At 43.6% G+C, this 16,681-nt stretch overlaps 1 long non-coding RNA gene across 1 annotated transcript; it reads right to left on the reverse strand.

Moving 5' to 3' along the window:
* Positions 1–7,554: 7,554 nt before the first annotated feature.
* Positions 7,555–14,914, reverse strand: LOC123394866. Its single transcript, XR_006609593.1, has 2 exons — positions 13,921–14,914; positions 7,555–11,399 (listed from the first exon to the last, which is right to left on the reverse strand). It is a non-coding gene; the product is annotated as an uncharacterized LOC123394866 (long non-coding RNA).
* Positions 14,915–16,681: the final 1,767 nt, after the last annotated feature.

Raw genomic sequence — 16,681 nt, forward strand, 5'->3', positions numbered from 1 at the left:
CTTCCCAGTATCCATTCCCCTTTCTCCTGGTAATAGCTCCCCACTTTCCCTTTGGGAAATAAGTTCTGCTCCATTGTGCAAAGTCTCTGGAATTACCCAACAGAACATCTTGCCTTCTACTGGCCAAAGGGATGGTCCTATAATTCAAACTAGGCCAGATGTGCGCTCTCGCTCTCTCTCTCTCACTCTCTCTCTCACTCTCTCTCTCCTCCTATGATGGCTAATTTAATGTGTCTACTGGGCAATGGGATGCCCAGCTATTTGGTCAAAAATTATCCTGGAATTCTCTGCAAAGGCAATTTTGGATGAGATTAACATTTTAATCATATGTGGTTGGTGCTTGCCCAATCCGTTAAAGGTCTGAATCTAGCAAAAAGACCAACCCTCCCCTGAGTAGGAGAGAATTATCCAGCAGACTCTCTTTGGGCTTCATGTGCAACAGCAGTTCTTCCTGCCTGATGGCCCTTGAAGTGAAACATCAGCTCTTCCTGGGTCTCCAACCCCAACTCCAAACCCCCTGCACGTTGCACTTGCTAGCCTCCATAATTGTGTGAGCCAATGCTTCGTCATAATTCTTTCTCTCTCCCTCTACCTCTCCCCGACCCCTTTCTGTGTATATTCCAATGGTTCAGTTTTTCTCTGAAAAACTCCACTCTCCCTCTCTTCCTCTGGATTTTGATGCATGGGTATACACATTCAAAAACGTAAGAGTGGCTGGAAAGCATTCATTTCCTTCTGCTCCTTTTCTGAAACTGGTTCTCAGTCTTTCCTAAAAATTCTTTGCCCCCTGCCCCATATCTTCTTTCAGGCCACAAACTTTTGCTGAGAACCTACTAGGTTCAAGGTCTGCTCTGCCAGGGAGGCAGCTATGTACAAGGTAGCCCTGTTCTCATAGAACTTATTTTCTAAAAAGTCCTTTTCTTCTTAAGGAGAGTCATTCTTTTTTTTTTTTTTTCCCTAAGATTTTATTTATTTATTTGACTGAGACACCAGGAGAGAGGAAACACAGCAGGGAGAGTGGAAGAGGGAGAAGCAGGTTTCCCACCAAGCAGGGAGCCCAATGCCAGGCTCACTCCCATGACCCTGAGATCATGACCTGAGTGGAAGGCAGATGTTCAACAACTGAGCCACCCAGGCGCCCAAGGAGGTTCACTCTTATTAGAGGATTGGTTTCTATTGCTTGCCACCAAGGAATCCTGACTGATACTAACATTCTCCCTACAGAGACTGCTGGGAGTCTCTGACCTAGGCCCCGCCCCTTCTCTAGGTCATCTTGGATAAGCCAGATGCCAGTCCTACAGAAGAAGTCAGGGTTTTGGAGGGGGGGAGTGGGGGGGTAAGCCTGGTGATGGGTATTATGGAGGGCACATATTGCATGGAGCACTGGGTGTGGTGCATAAACAATGAATTTTGGAACACTGAAAAAGAAATTAATTTAAAAAAAAAGAAGAAGAAGTCAGAGGGAAAACCCCAGGCTCTACATAGTTCTCAAAGACCACTTCTCTCTGATTAGCCCAAAGAAAAACAACCTGGGACTTCATCTAACCTACTCCCTTTAGGATAATGAAGGACTGAACAGGAACACTTCCATGACAGTGGTTTCTCCACTGGAAACCCTCCATCTAAACCCCTGTTTCTCCTCTGCTGCTTGCAGCTGGAGGAGACCCGTTACAATGAGCATTACAATGCTTGCCCCTCATTAGGATTGCTTTCAAGTTCCATCTTCACCGGCAGCCTTGTGAAAGCCCTCCCCGACCAAGACCTGTGGGATTTATTCTGGGGTTAGGCAGGAGACAAGATGAGAGAGGCTGATCGAAGTGGCCAGACAGGACTTTCTCCTCAGGTAGAGCCAGACAGGTCCTAAACATAACTGCAACTCGATTCTGCAGCCAGGAAGCCTGCTGTTTGCATCACTGGGGCAGGGCGGGGCGGGGGGGGGTGTCTCAGTGATTACGGCTGGGAATTGTCACGGTTTAGCTGAGTGCTCCTGGCAAACCCTAGAGCTGGCTTGCATAATGCAGTGTCTAGAGAACATGATTCCAGTGGAACAGAGCACGTTGGCAGTTAAAAATAGAATTCGGTCACATAACAACTCATACATAAACCGGGAGGCTGGGGGAGGAACGAAATTCAATAACACTCCCAGGGGGTTACTGAACACCTGCCCAGGTCACTCAGAGCCCTCGCTCTCCGGGAATTGCCAGCTCGGCCCTGAAACTGAATGGCAGAAATAAACAACAAAACTGACCCAGTTAAATCAAGAAACACGAGTGCACCTTTAAGCACGCAGGAATTTGGGCAGCCTCTCCAGGCCAGGCCCGCTGGGAGACTGAGTTCCATGCTCTTAAAGAATTGACTTCTGTAGATTCAATGGCAGACATGCTGGGTTTACAGCTCCATGGAAAGCTGAGACCGGGGTAGGTCTGAATGTGTTTTCACTGCATATGCATGTGTTCCGCTCTGTCCAGAATGCACTGAATGTGGTCCCTAGCTGCTCCTAAGCAGATGCAGACATCACATGACCCACTGCTTGGGCTTGCAAAGAGCTGAGGTTTAGAAAAGAAAGATGTGGATTTTCCTTACCAGGAAAGACATTAAAACCGTAGTATAGTTCTCATTGGAAAGGTCATGCTGGGGAAGGAGTAGAGACCTCCTGCCTGTGAACATAGAAAGCAAAGCCGACTGGACTACTGATATTGTAATATGCCGCCAGAAAAAAAGGATGTGTGAGAGCAAAAAGAAAAGGAGGCACCTCCTACCCTAGCCCTGCCCTCACCAGCCCTCCATCTTGACAAATTGCTTCTCCTCTCTCTGTCTCTCTTCCCCTCTTTAAAAGTAACTTATGATGACTGTTTCCCTTCCAAACGCACCAGAAGGGTAGAAAGTTTAATTGGACACTTCCGTTGGTTCTTTTGTTTCTGATTGTGGAATTCTAGAGCAGTAATGTCCTCTGGGGAGCTTATAAAAATTACAGTACCTGGACCACACCCCAGGAGATTTTGGGGTGGTGGGTTTCAAGGCCAGGGTAGATTGACAAAGTCCCCCAACTGATTCAAATGTGAAGCCCGGGCTGAGAACCATGAGCTTCGACAGAGAGAAAAATTGCTCTACTGCTTCCCCGGGGGGGTTAGTGGAAGATGGAAGACACACGAATTCTCTGACCTCCTCCAAATCTTCAAAGGGTTTCTTTTCATGGCGTTGGACAAACTGTCTTGTTCCCAGACCTTCTCTCACCAACATCCTCTATCCTTCTGCCAGTGTCGCTCGGTGAGGAAACGAGCTAAACATCTTGAGAAGGTGGCAGGGGACTTCTGATTGTTTTTAACTGAAGCCAAACCTTAAGTAGCCCTTAAGTATGTTATGGCCTTTATCTCGAAGTTTATCTTTCAGGACTTACTCAGACCTGGAGCATCTGTAAGCAAGCAGGGAGTCTTAAAGTCCTAGGTCTGTGCTGCCATGTTCAGGACCGACTGCTACCTTCAAACCAAGCTGGCGACACTGCCCTTGTGCCTTACTATGGGCCATTACTAGTACAGGATGCCTGGAGGTAAGCACCCCATTCTGCTATAAAAGGGAATGATTCAAGCCAGAGGATCCACAGTGAGTCCCTTAGGGAGGGACTTGATGCCTCAGTGTGGGTTGGTCAGTCCCGTTTCCCCTGTACCCCTCCATGAGCTCCATGCCCATCCGCCCCCCAACTCCCCACCCGACAAAGTATCTGTTACTACAGTTTCGCTCCACAGATCTGTTATGTCTCCCACTGGAAGTCCTGGAAGACCCATGGTCCTTTCCTTGTCCTTCTATAGCCTGTAAATTGTTCTCTGCCCTTGAAAGCACCTTGTGTGCTTCTGCTCTGTTGAATCAGATGTTTGGAAGGACGAGGAAGCCTCGAAAAAGCAACCAGAGGAAACCCCAGCAGGGTCATAGTAACGAGCGTCGTTAAGAGCTAGGGAATCAAACAGGTGTTGATTTGAATCCTGTCCCTATCACTTCGTAGCTATGCACCTGGGATAGCATACCTAATCTCTCTGAGCCTCAGTTTACTCAAACATAAAAGAAGTTGAGTCATAAAATCTATAGCATGGGCTGGGTATGAGGTTGAAATGAGAAGTACCTGGCATCCTGTGACCATCCCAAGTGGCAGTCACTATCGCCACTGTTATTATTAATAAAGTTAGGAGTGCGGAGTGTGGGGGACCACTGGCGTCTCCTCGGAATCAATGCGAACTGTGGAGCAGCAGACCCTGGGAGGAGAAACCTCAGTTTAGAACCATCCCTTTCTAAGATTTTAGACCAGTCAGAGAATCTCTGCAGCCTTCTGTGTCCCCGGGGGCAAAACTGTGATAATAATGATATAATAATGATGTGGAGTGGTTGGAAGGACTAAATGCAACAATGCATATAAATGTGCTTTGCAAACTACAAAGAACCATATAACATTAGTAATCATGAGTCACACTCAATTCTCAATACTTCCTGGGACTGGTCCTGAAAACTGGTAAAAGCAATAAATGGCTTCTCTAAGATCAGACATGGAACAAAATGGGACTCAACTCTCATGCCTTTAATCCAGCAGCTCAATAAAGTCTGGGCCATTGGGTGAGCCCTATAGAGAATGAGGGATCTGATTAAAAGGGGGCATCCGTGCTGGGCTTAATTGCATTCTGGAATGATCCCTTCCTCGGATACAGCAACTGCCTAGTGTTTACTTACTCTATTATCTCCCACTGCCTCAGGAGACATCTCAGCAATTAGTTAAAGTTATTGATTTTCAGAAACACTGACCTTCATAAAAGATGGCCTAATATCACAGGCAAAAAAAAAAGAGAGGGCAGAAAATATCATAGCGCATGTTTCTGCCTTTCCAGGAGCATTTTTTTCTTGGCTCTCACTTTTTTTTTTTTTCGGTGCCTAACTTTTAAAAAAATAAATTGGATTTTGGGTGACACTTTCCTGGTATTTTTTCTAGGGGATTTCCAACCCCTGCTGACTTTGCTAACCTACTCAATTTTCCACTGCTACCATAAATAGACATTTCTAATTTGAAAGTTAAAAGCAGGAGCACCTCTGTTGGCAAGAGAGAGGGAATTTAATGTCAAAATACCACTAGCCACCTGTAAGTAGGCCCTGGATGGCTGCTATCAAAGTGGAAGCTCTCTTTGGGTCTTGAGCTACATAATTACAGCCTCTCTTCCTCCTCCGTCCTCCAGCTGTCTTCAGCGCCTCTGCTGACCCAAGCTGCTCCCCATTCACATTAAAGATAGAGATGACTCAGGACACCCTAAAATGCCAGTCCTCTAATACAGTGTTCTTTTAGGAACATTCAAAATGTAGCTAAAGGAAAGAAATTCTAATAGTAGAATTCTAGGCTTTGTTCTTGGGGGCCCAAGAAGTACTATGGGAGCAGGCAGAAGGTTATTTCTCCAGTAATACTTGCAGTCTGTGGTATCAAGTCTTTAGATGACTTCCTAATTCCTTGTCCACTGTCCACTAGAAAGAAGTTGGGGCCAACTGGATCTGTGGACGTTGGGGGAGGGGGAAAAAGAAAATTTGCAAAGAGGGCACAGGAATGCCACTCCTCCTGAATTGTTTACATATTTGTGGAGGACACAGGGATAACTCAAAGGGACAAGAGGCAATCTAGTGACAGGAATGTTCTCTGTCCTCAAAAGGGCTCCTATGGAGGAGTGTCTTAGAGTTGGGAGGGTGTGTAAAATATGCACCACTGATAATAGGGCCCCTTCTGAGAGCTTTCTTCCAATCCCCATATAATTTCATTTTGCCCCCAAATTTGACAACAGATTAAGAGCAAGAAAAGAAAACTTCAAATCCCTTGTTCAGATCTGCAAAATCGAAACCTGCTTATGCAATACTACACTTCACCAGTCAAAACAGCAGTGTGCATTTATTTTAGGACTTGGCAAGAATTCAAGCACAGGAACCTGTGAGGTTAAAACAGACACTGGCACATAATTGGGTAAGGCAAAGAACCAGGAAATGGATGTTCTGAAAGGATGAAAAAGAAAGAGGATCTCGATTAAAAGGACAGCCACCAGCTACCAAGAGGCCTAGTCACCCTTTGAGGGGCTCTAGACGCGTAAAAGAAGGACCACCTCAGCAGGTTGTAAGTCACCAGCAACACAACATATCCCTGAAATGAATGGAAATCTGCATCTGTAACCTCCCATCCCCAGGCCCAACGTCGGACACACTGGAATACAGGGCCCTCTGTCCTGCCAGGGCCAGCTCTGCCCCAACCAAAGCAAATATTAGACAAATATTTGAAGAATATCATTGCAAGGGGGGTGGGGAGTTACTTGCCTGCTCGAAGCACCCATCTTTGTTTGGGGTGCCTCTTCACTCCCCATAGCTGCATAAGCCAAGATTACAGGGGAGCGGTACAGGCCAGGACTATCAACATCAGAAAAGGGGTAAACATTGTCTTCTCTCGTTCATCCTCTAACATAGGTGCCTGGGGTCCGTGGGCTGTGCAGGGTCAGGACAAGGGTGAGGTGGGATGAGGAAAAGAGGATAATGAAGCCAGGGCTGCTCCCCCATTGGGTGCTGTTTCACTTACGCTTCATGGCCTGGAGTGGCACAAAGGGGAATTCCATTTTTTTAAGGCCTTCTGAGGTGCTGAAGACTACTGGTTGCATTATAGACATCATCTCTTTCAAACCCTCACCACCCACGGTGGTAGCTTGGACCATTCACACATTCCCAGTGTGGGGCGAGGGAAATTACGAAATGTACCCCAACTCACACAGGGGTTCAAAGCTGGGTCTAACCTCCCAAGCCCCCCGCTCGTACAGGACTCATTTGAGGCTCCTCTTCATTTCCCACGGTGTCCCCTCTAGCCTGGACTGTCAGCCCCCAGCCCTGGCTCTGTGACCTCTACAGCCCAGGAACTTACTCCCCCTGGGGACAGCTTGAGTCCTGCCTGGGAGAGTCAGGATCTTCCCCTTGCTGCTGTGGAGCAGCTAGGCCCATACCTTGACATTGTGGCTTCTCCTACTGCTTCTAGCCTCAGCTAGGAGGTCTCACACAGGCTGTGAGATCTGATTTCCCCAGAAGTGGTGCCCAGGGGTAGTTATCTCTGTGCTGGAAAGACCCAGCCCAACAATTGTCTTCACCCTCCTCCCTTGCAAGGACGACTCCAAGGCACCATCTCTTGAAACATAACCCCTGAAGACCTGCCATGTGGCTGAGCAGACACACCTTCCCACCTACCAGCCCTATGTCTTCAGAGCTCTCTGTGAAGCAAGCTAAGGAAGGCATCCCTAGCGTTATTCCCTGGAACGTTCCCCACCTCACTTCACTTTTCCCTCATCATCATGGCCCAAAGATTGCGCTTTCTAAATCAAGCAAGCCTGGGACCCAGGCTTTCCAGTTTTGTCTTGACTTATTAATTTTGTTGTTTGTAATCATGTGTTTGGTACCCACAATCCCAAACAAAAGCTAGAACCTTGACATAACCTTCATCTAACCATGTGGTCCCCCAGCCCACTCCCCTCATGTATTCACCCAAGAAAACCATCCTCCAGAATTCCTTTGTTTTTTTAAATAGGTAGTTTTATTGCATCTATATATATTTCTATAAAGTATATTCTTTTTCTAAGTTATGCTTTTATTTATGTATTTAATCCACTTAAATAACAAACAATTGTTGAATTCTATTCATTCATGTACCGTGCCGGGCCAGGGGGATATTAAGATGAATAATACACAATACCAGCCTTTAGAAAGTTCACGGTCTAGTTGTACTCTTGAAGTGTCATTTTTTTTATCCTCTTCGTCACTCAACATATTCCCGCCTCAGTCTACGCTTAATCACACACTGGAACAGATCACTCCATTTCCGTCAATCCAACTCTATTCATGATTCAAGTTTAACTCTTGTATCAATGCTTCTAATGATTTCAGGCAGTATTTGTATGAACTAAGATTTAAGATTATAAAGTATATTCTTATATTAGTTGTTTTCAACTTTATACAAATTATGATTTTGTATACTTTTAGGACAACTACTTTCTTCACTTAATGTTTTATTGTTTCATTTCTAGGATTTATCCACACTGTAGTGAATTAGCATAGTTCATTTGTTTTTATTGCTATGTGATAATGTTATGTAACTATATTAGTATAGTTAATGTAGTATAGATAGTATAGATAATGTTATAGTATAGATAATGTTATGTAACTATATTTCACTATAGTATAGATAATGTTATGTAACTATATTTCACCCATCCACTCTCCTGTTGATGGGCATCTGGGCTGTTCTCAGGTTTTCACACTGCGAAACTCTGAACATTGTTGCACATGTCTCCTGTTGCAAATCTGCATGAGTTTCCCTCAGGTCCATCCCTCAGAATGAATTGCTGGATCATATCCACACAAATGTTCAACTTTGGGAGAGAGATCCAACTGTTCTCCAAATCAGTTAACCAAACTTGTGCTCTTTCTATCATACTCGGACTGTTCTCTAAAATCCAGTGTTTGTGTTTCCTCTTGTTCTGATAGCTGCCAAAAATGAGAGTTGCTGGGCTCCTCTTCATTAAGTGCAGTACCTTAAGTTTCCTCTGAGTATTTGGGTTTTTAAAGAGGATGCTTGGAGAGGCAACACTTCCATCCAAAGCAATGACTTTCTCAGGCTGAATACTACAGGGCCTCCATCTCTACAGCCCCTTCCAGATTCACTCAAGTTCACTGACATGCTTACTAAGTCTTGGGGCTGTGTAAGACCTTGACCATCCAGGAGTGGGAGACACAGTCTTGCTTTCAAACATTCTAAAGACTGATGTCTGAGAAAGACAAGAAGACTAATTATGATGGGTTTGGATGCTGTCTCAGTCTTGCTTTTTCTTCCTCACTCTTTTTCCCCGAGGTGAATGGTAAGGCAGGTTAATGGAATGCAGCGGAGATGGGGATGAGGACAGGGATTGGTGGAGAGGGGAGTGCAGTGCATGGGAAGGCTTGAGAGAGCAGACAGGTATACACTAAACTTGGCTACCCCAAGGCAAATAACTTCAAATAGTCCCACCTCATTATTTGCTATCATCAGTCCCCTTCCACGATAAATGTCTTTGAGAAACTGTCCCCTTCTAACAAGGATAGCTGGTTCTACGGTGAGTCAGAGAGCAGGTTGCCCCATTCCTAGAGACTGGTAGAAACTTGTCCTTCTACTCAGCTTCACCCACACAAAGATCTTACAGAGTGGATATAGTATAGGTTAGGACCTCTCCGCCCTCACTCCCTATCCCGTTTGCCGCTGCTTAGTTTCATCTTCAAGCTGACTCCATGCGTCAGTCAGTTGGACTCTGGTTACCTCAGACCTCCAGAGTTCCTACAGCTTATGATCCTGGAAAAGGGGGTATTTTTCTGGATAGCTGGTAAATAAACACAGAGACTTCTGGGGAACTACTCTTTCAGGAACTAATCACTGTGACTAGAATGGCTGATTGACTGAGTCTGGACCACATACCCATCCTTGGGCCAAACCACCTGACCAGGAATACTTTGGAATGTGGGTGGGGGACGTGTTCCCCCAGAAAGGATGCTGGGCAGATTTTTTTTTAAAAAGGGTGCTTGAAGGCTCAAGAAGGTAGCAGTTTTACTTGATTACTCCAGTTCATATTCCTCTTATTACCTCTTTCACTAGGGAGAGGTAAGGCGTAACTATATTTTACATTCTATCTCGGCATTCTATCGACTGTAGCACAATGATCCTTGTAACAGATAACTTAAGTCCTCTGCTTGACTTCTCCTTGCAGTGGCTTTAGTAATCACATGCATAAAAGAATGTTTAGGACTGCACAGGCAGCCTGGCGTAATACAGATTTATAGTCCCCTCTAACAGTTGAGCAAGCAGGGACCTCAAATGGCTCCCACTTTGCCTTTAAAGTTCAGGAGGAATCCTGTTCCCCACTCTACTCTTGACCAGGGTTTCTGATCTGGAAGCATCGTGAGTTTACTCTCCTACATGAAGCATTTTCCATCAGTTTTCTCAATACCTTCTTTTCTGGGGCTTTGGGTATATTCCTTAAGCCTCTCTCTTCTTATCACTAGTAGCTCCATAACTTAACCACCATTCCCTTTGTTCTTGTCCTTAGGCCAGTCTATTAGAATTCTCAACCCTAGAATTTCTGAAGATGCAGCTGAAGGATGGACACTGCATTAGGGTGGGGAGAGCAGACAGCAGCTAAATCCTAAAGTCAAACCTCACGGACAGCAGTTCATCTCACCTACTTAATGATCATAGCTGGCTCTGGGGAGCCCCTCAGTGCTTAGAATGTTAAGTTTAAAGAATTTCTGAGGGTTCTGAGAGTGCTATAAGATTATCCCTAGAAGTCCTCCATGGGATTTCTTACATGGGACCTAAGTCAATAATAGTTGATGTTGTAAATTATGAAGATTGTAGTCATTGCCAACTTATCTCTGTTGTACCACAGATTTTGCAAGGTATTCAGATTGTAGAGTGGAAGACAAAAAAATACAATAGTGTAGGTTTTGTATTCTTCATTGCACATATCACAACTTGAAAGTACATTTTCCTTAGTTTTTTATGCTTTTGGCCCGCCCTTTTAGAATATAAATTCTCTGAAGACAAAAATATCTGGTTCTCCTCTGTGTGATGAGCACTTAGCAAAGTGCCTGGTCCATATGGGTGATCGATAAATATTGGAAAGAAGTCTCTATTCAGGTCTATCTTTCTTCTCAAATGGTTTTACTTGAGAATGGTTGGCAACTACTGAAATTAAATGTGTTGAGAAAATCCAGTCTTCCTTAAATTAAGTTGTGCAGGAATCCAAGTTTACTTTAGTTCTGCTTCCCATTTTCCTTTTCTTCGATACTGAACAGCTTCTCTAGCATACTTCCCAGGCATTCAGTATCCCTTCTTCAACTTCTTGGCAGCCTGGAACTTTTTCCTTTGGTTAAGCCTGTCTTTCGAAGATGGTACCCCAGATTCCAAGATTACCCTTTTGTCCCCCCTCTCCCCCCCGCACTCCCACTAAAATTCCCAGGTTTCTCACTGCCAGGAGAAAAATAATCAGATAATTAGATAATTTTCCATTAGAGTGTTCTATTGTAAAGATCATTTAATGCAGTAATTCTCCAGGGTGTTGGTATTTTAAAATGTGAAGCTGTAGGGGTGCCTGGCTGGCTCAGTCAGTGGAGGGTGAGACTCTTGATCTCGGGGTTGTGGGTTCAAGCCCCATGTTGGATGTAGAGATTACTTAAAAATAAAACCTTTTTTAAAAATAAAATAAAATGTGACATTGTTAACATAAGTATTAGGGTGGCATTTCAAGATCCCTGTGACAAGGCAGCATGATGCATATATATTTCTATAGGCAGGTGGTAGGATGATTGGGACTGTCCTCTTCTCAGGGCTTTGCCTTGATTTAAAAAAAAAAAAGTCAAAGTCAATAAATTCTCAGATTTCTTATCATATGGTCATTCTGGGAAATGAAAAAAAAATAATAAATCAGGGGATTTTAACCACAAAACACCTTGCTTTTATCTAAAAAAGGGGGAAAAAAGAAAAGACCAACGAAATTGTTTCAGAAAGCCAAGACCAATTTATTTAGCTTGTAAGACAATTATAATTAATCGTCGCTTTAGAAAAATGGGATGGGCAAAGAGTACAAAAAATACAAACTTATGAAGAATAAAGAATGATCACAGGGAGGCTCTCCAAAAGAATCCTTTAAATGGCTAACTCCTGAAGTGCATTTAAAGTAAAATTCCACTTGCAAAAATAACATCTACAGTTAACTTTCTAGAAACCATGCTACTGTATAAAATACTTTCTTCTGCCTCCAAGAGAAATTGTAAACAAACGTCCATTGCCAAAAGTTCGTCAGCATCAGAATTTCCCTGGCCAGCTTTTACTCAGGGATTTCTCTATTTACTCTCTTCATATGATGTTAGGAAATTGATTTTTTTGCTGATAAGATTACAGACCTCCTGGGCGTGTGACTGATCAGCTTTGAAAGCCATCCCCTGTGGTCGCCTGTTCTCTCTTAATAAATGCTCAGAAGATCATGGTGGTCCTGACCCAAAGTCCACAGGCCCAGAAACCGGAGGGAAGGGCATTTCTTTGGGTTTCCTATGTTAGATACAAAAAGTTCAGGTCCTGGGGCGATCCTGTCCAGCATGCTAAAAACAAAGCACTTCATCTGCTCAGTTTACTGTCCCAGATCTATCACACCCTGTTCTCTCTCTGGCAGGAAGTCAGTTCTCTGCACTTGCAAACAGAATAAACAAACCATCCATACAGAACTAGTAGACACTTTGTTTTGTTTCCTGGCAGGTTTCAAGAAAGACCCCTGGGTGTAATACAGTATTAAACTTGAAATCTCTGTATCCCTCTCTGGGGCCACTCTACTTTCCAGGGAGACAATAAAACGTGGAAGTCCTTTGAATCATTACTTATAGCAGCGGCGCAAAACGGGATACTAAACTCTCCACAGCCACCCTGCTACATAGCTCAGGCCGCCTGCTGAACCCTCCAGCCTGGGTAGGATTGGGGGACCAGCCTGAGACATTTTCACATTTGTCTTCATCCCCCAGTCCTGATTTGTTGTTGGAAGCACTCCACCCATGTTAATTGACATACTTCAGTTGATGCTCTACAAATACTACACTCTCATTACCAGAGAGGTAAGCAAACGGAAATTAAATGGCAATGCTTCGGGAAAATTTCTAAGTCTGATAAAGCCAGAGCAGGACCGAGTGGTTTCTGCACCTAAATCTCGTGCTTTTGTTGCTCTGTTGCTGGCGCTCACCTGGCTGGCTGCTTCTGCTCATTGTCACCCATCTGGGACCTGAGATCCCATGACCAGCGGGTTTAGAAAATCTCAGCTCTCAGAGTCACCTTGATGGCTCAGTCAGTTCAGCTTCTGTCTTTGGTTCAAGTCATGATCCCAGGGTTCTGGGATCAAGTCCTACATCAGGCTCCCCCCTCAATGGAGAGCCTGCTTCTCCTTCTCCCTCCCACTCTGCCTACTTGGTGCTCTCTCTCTCTCTATCCTTCTGTAAAAAAAAAAAAAAAAAAGGAAAAGGAAAGAAAAAAGAAAATTCAGCTCTCTTGAACCTACCCACTATCTTTGGAGCTTATCTTTTATTCTACCTGCCACAGTGATATTCCTAAACTGAAACCTGATCATGTTATCGTCCTCTGTCTCAAAGCAACTCACTGCCAGAGAATCATGTCTGAACTCCTAGGCGGGCACACAAAGACCAGCTTCTACACTGCCCACCTTAGTCAAAGCATCAGATATATTGAGGTATTTGGTCCCACAAAAGAACTCCCCTCTCCATTCTCATCACTCCCTACCTTCTGCTGCACCTCTATCTGGTTGCCCCTCCCATCTTCCTGGAGAAGCCCCTTCACCTCCCTCAAGCTTTGGTGCTGTGTCACTTCTGCTGTGAGGCCCTTTCCAATATGCTTTCATCCCTCTGAGCCTCTGTCTCTACAAAATGTATATCATAATTTCAACACCCTCCCTTAGTTCAAGAGTCACATGAAAAAGGGAGAACAAAAGGTCTCTGAAAAATGCCAAACACCATCCAAATTCCGAGTTATGTTATTATAAAAGTTATTATGCAATATGCTTTTTTTCTTTAGAAACCTAATTGAAGTGCTCGTGATGGTCACTATAAAATTAACCTCTACAAATTAGGGCATCTTTCCTGTTTATTTTGCTTAAATTTGAGCTAAGCTTAAGATGGTGATAAGAACTGTGCTCACTTCAGCCACAAATATATTAAAATTGGACCCACACAAAGAGGATTAGTGTGACCTTTGCCCCACATGATTTGCGGTAGTGAACATTTTCATTTTCTTTGCTTTCTAGAATCCTATTACCAAGTTTCATATTTCTTTCCTTTTACCAATGGAATAGTCTTACTTACAATTCTCATCCTCTTGTGGACAATAAATAAAAGTCTGACTTCCTTATGCTTTTGCTCTACCATTGAGTCTTGGTTATTTCTTGACCACCCAGTTGGGAGACTGAGCCACCCACGGTTTCTGAAACACATTGATAATAACAGGTAACATTTACTAAGCGCTTACTCTGTACTGGGCCCTCTTCCCTGTGATGTCTGACAATTATAAAATGTAAACCTCACTACAGCACTCATTTCCTCTCTGCAAAATGGGAATGAGAAAAGGGAAACTTAAAGGTGAAAGCCTTTGCTGAAAGTCCCAAAGTAGAGGCAGGGTTTAAACCCAGGAGTCTGACAACACAGCCTTGCTTTTGACCACCAAATTGTAACCACTGCTCTAATGGACTTGGGAGCAGCAAGAAGGCTCCCCTGCGTTCAAAATACTCACATTTAGTGCAACATCGTGTGGGGCCCATGGCTATGAGAGCAGACACCAGGCTTTAGGTGTACAGCTGGATCAATCATACGCCACAGTGGGTCACTGCCACCTGCTGGGAAATGGACAGTGAAGGGAGACAACCAAGGGGAGGCAGGTGCTAACACCAGATAGTTAATGAGCAGCAAAAGGGGTCAAAGCCATTTGCCATTTACCGAATCCTCGTGCATTTTGTTCAGTCTTCAAGAGAAAGTAAAATGATTTTGTCTTTTTCATTTCCCTCCATTCCTGAAAATCCCTTCAATAAAACACCAATGTTAATTTCCTTGTTTTGACACGTCTCTTGGTAATAGAAGATATTAGAAGAAGCTGGGTGAAGAGTACATAGCAACTTTTCTATAAATCGAAAATTATTTTTAAAATTAAAATTTAATTTAAAAAGAGTTCAGTTTAATTATTTTGAGATTAATTTACCGGGCTCTCTGAGTTAATCTACTGCACAATTTAATAAATGTAGAGTGATTTTTACATTTTTCTAAAACAGTTTAAAAGATTTTTTTATTTACTTATGTGTGAGAGAGAGAGAGAGCACAAGCAGGGGAAAGGAGCAGAGAGAGAGGTACAAGTAGACTCCCCACCGAGCAGGGAACCCAATGTGGAGCTTGATCCTAAGACCCCAAGATCATGTCCCGAGCCAAAAGCCAAGATCATGACCCCAGCCACTACCAGCTTAACTGACTGAGCCATGCGAGGACCCCAATTTTTACATCTTCCTAAAATGATTGTTGACTACATCAGTGAAAAGAAAAGAACTGTGTTTATTGACGAAGTTCAGTTTTGAATTCAGCAGTAATAAACACTTTCTTTTCAGGAGAAAGACAATATTGACTGAGAATGAGTTTGAAGTCTCATCTTTCTAGTAAAATGACCAGCACTTGGTATTACCATGGAGAAACACAAAGGAAGTTAGCCAACAATATGATTTCCCTAACACAGGCTCCTTCTTACCTCTTGACATTCTTAAAGCCCAAGTATCATAACTTGGCACATGTTTTATAAAGAGCAAAGAGAAAGTAAAATAATGACAAGTTAGGCAGACAAATCAGTCATAATTATACTACCACGGATAGGATTCAATAATACTACCTCAGGGGCACCTGGGTGGCTCAGTTGGTTAGGCAACTGCCTTTGGCTCAGACTGTGGTCTCAGGGTCCTGGGATTGAGCCCCATGTCGGTCCGGCTCCCTGCTCAGTGGGGAGCCTGCTTCTCCCTCTCCCTCTGCTACTCTTCCTCCTTGTGCTCTCTCGCTCTGTCAAATGGATAAATGAAATCTTTAAAAAAAAATAATGATAATACTACCTCAGACAGGACAATTTTGCATTACAAGTACTATTTTCCGTAACAGCCCCAGTAGAGAGTAGAACACACTGTGCCTAGGGCTACTGGCTCTTAGCTCAGATTTGAAGAACAAATCAGAAAATGACCAGTGTTGCTGTCAATGTGATAGTCATCTGAACATTCTTCCCAGATTTTGAACAGTTGTGCCTTCAGTGAAGATGCTATTGTTCAAACACTCTTGTTTTCCCAGGATCAAAAAAATTTACAACTATCTGGTTGCCTAATTAGATCTCACTTGCTCTGCCAGCCACTACCAGCTCCTTCTCAGGAAAGTGGGCGTTCCTCTGAACTGAGATGATTGGCAAAAGTGGTGCTAAGCTCTACATAATGCAAAGTAACTGAAGTAATTCACTCCTTCGTTGTGTGGCCCAGTCAGATCCTGCGAATTAGTCCCGACAAGTAACCAGATACTGCTCTTCTGCTCACCTTGAGTGGTCTCTATCTTTTCAAAACTAGTGGCACATAGCTAAGGATGAGAATTTCTTAAAGTTCAAGGTGCAAACTCTAGCACTAAAGGTTTTCTGGACAGAAATAACCGTACCTTCCACTTCTGGGACCAGAAGCAAGAAAGAAAGCAAGGAGGAGCACAAAAGTGAAAACACAAAATCAATCTTCTCAGAAGCCGAGAAAGCGTCTGGCCAATTCTCATTTCTTAGACCTTCAAAAAATGAAAAACTAAATGCCAAAGCTGAGTCACTAAATTACAAATATTTTAGATTTTTAAAGGTAATAAATAAAATTGCAAATTGAACAGCGCTCAGATCTGGCAGTGTATAGCTCATTCAGAAATGTTAAAGTCTAATCTAACACTGAATCTTTGTGACTATGAAACCCGAAAGAGCACTACTATCCACAACCCACTCCCAGGTCTCAGCAAAACAGGATTAAAAGTTTGGAAAAAATGGACTAAAGAGAATACAAAGAGTAGAGCATCAGGAGAAGCAGAAAGG

This window comes from Mustela putorius, unplaced genomic scaffold (genome assembly GCF_011764305.1).
Source record: "Mustela putorius furo isolate JIRA1106 unplaced genomic scaffold, ASM1176430v1.1 tig00003845_pilon_pilon_pilon, whole genome shotgun sequence".
NCBI lineage: Eukaryota > Metazoa > Chordata > Mammalia > Carnivora > Mustelidae > Mustela > Mustela putorius.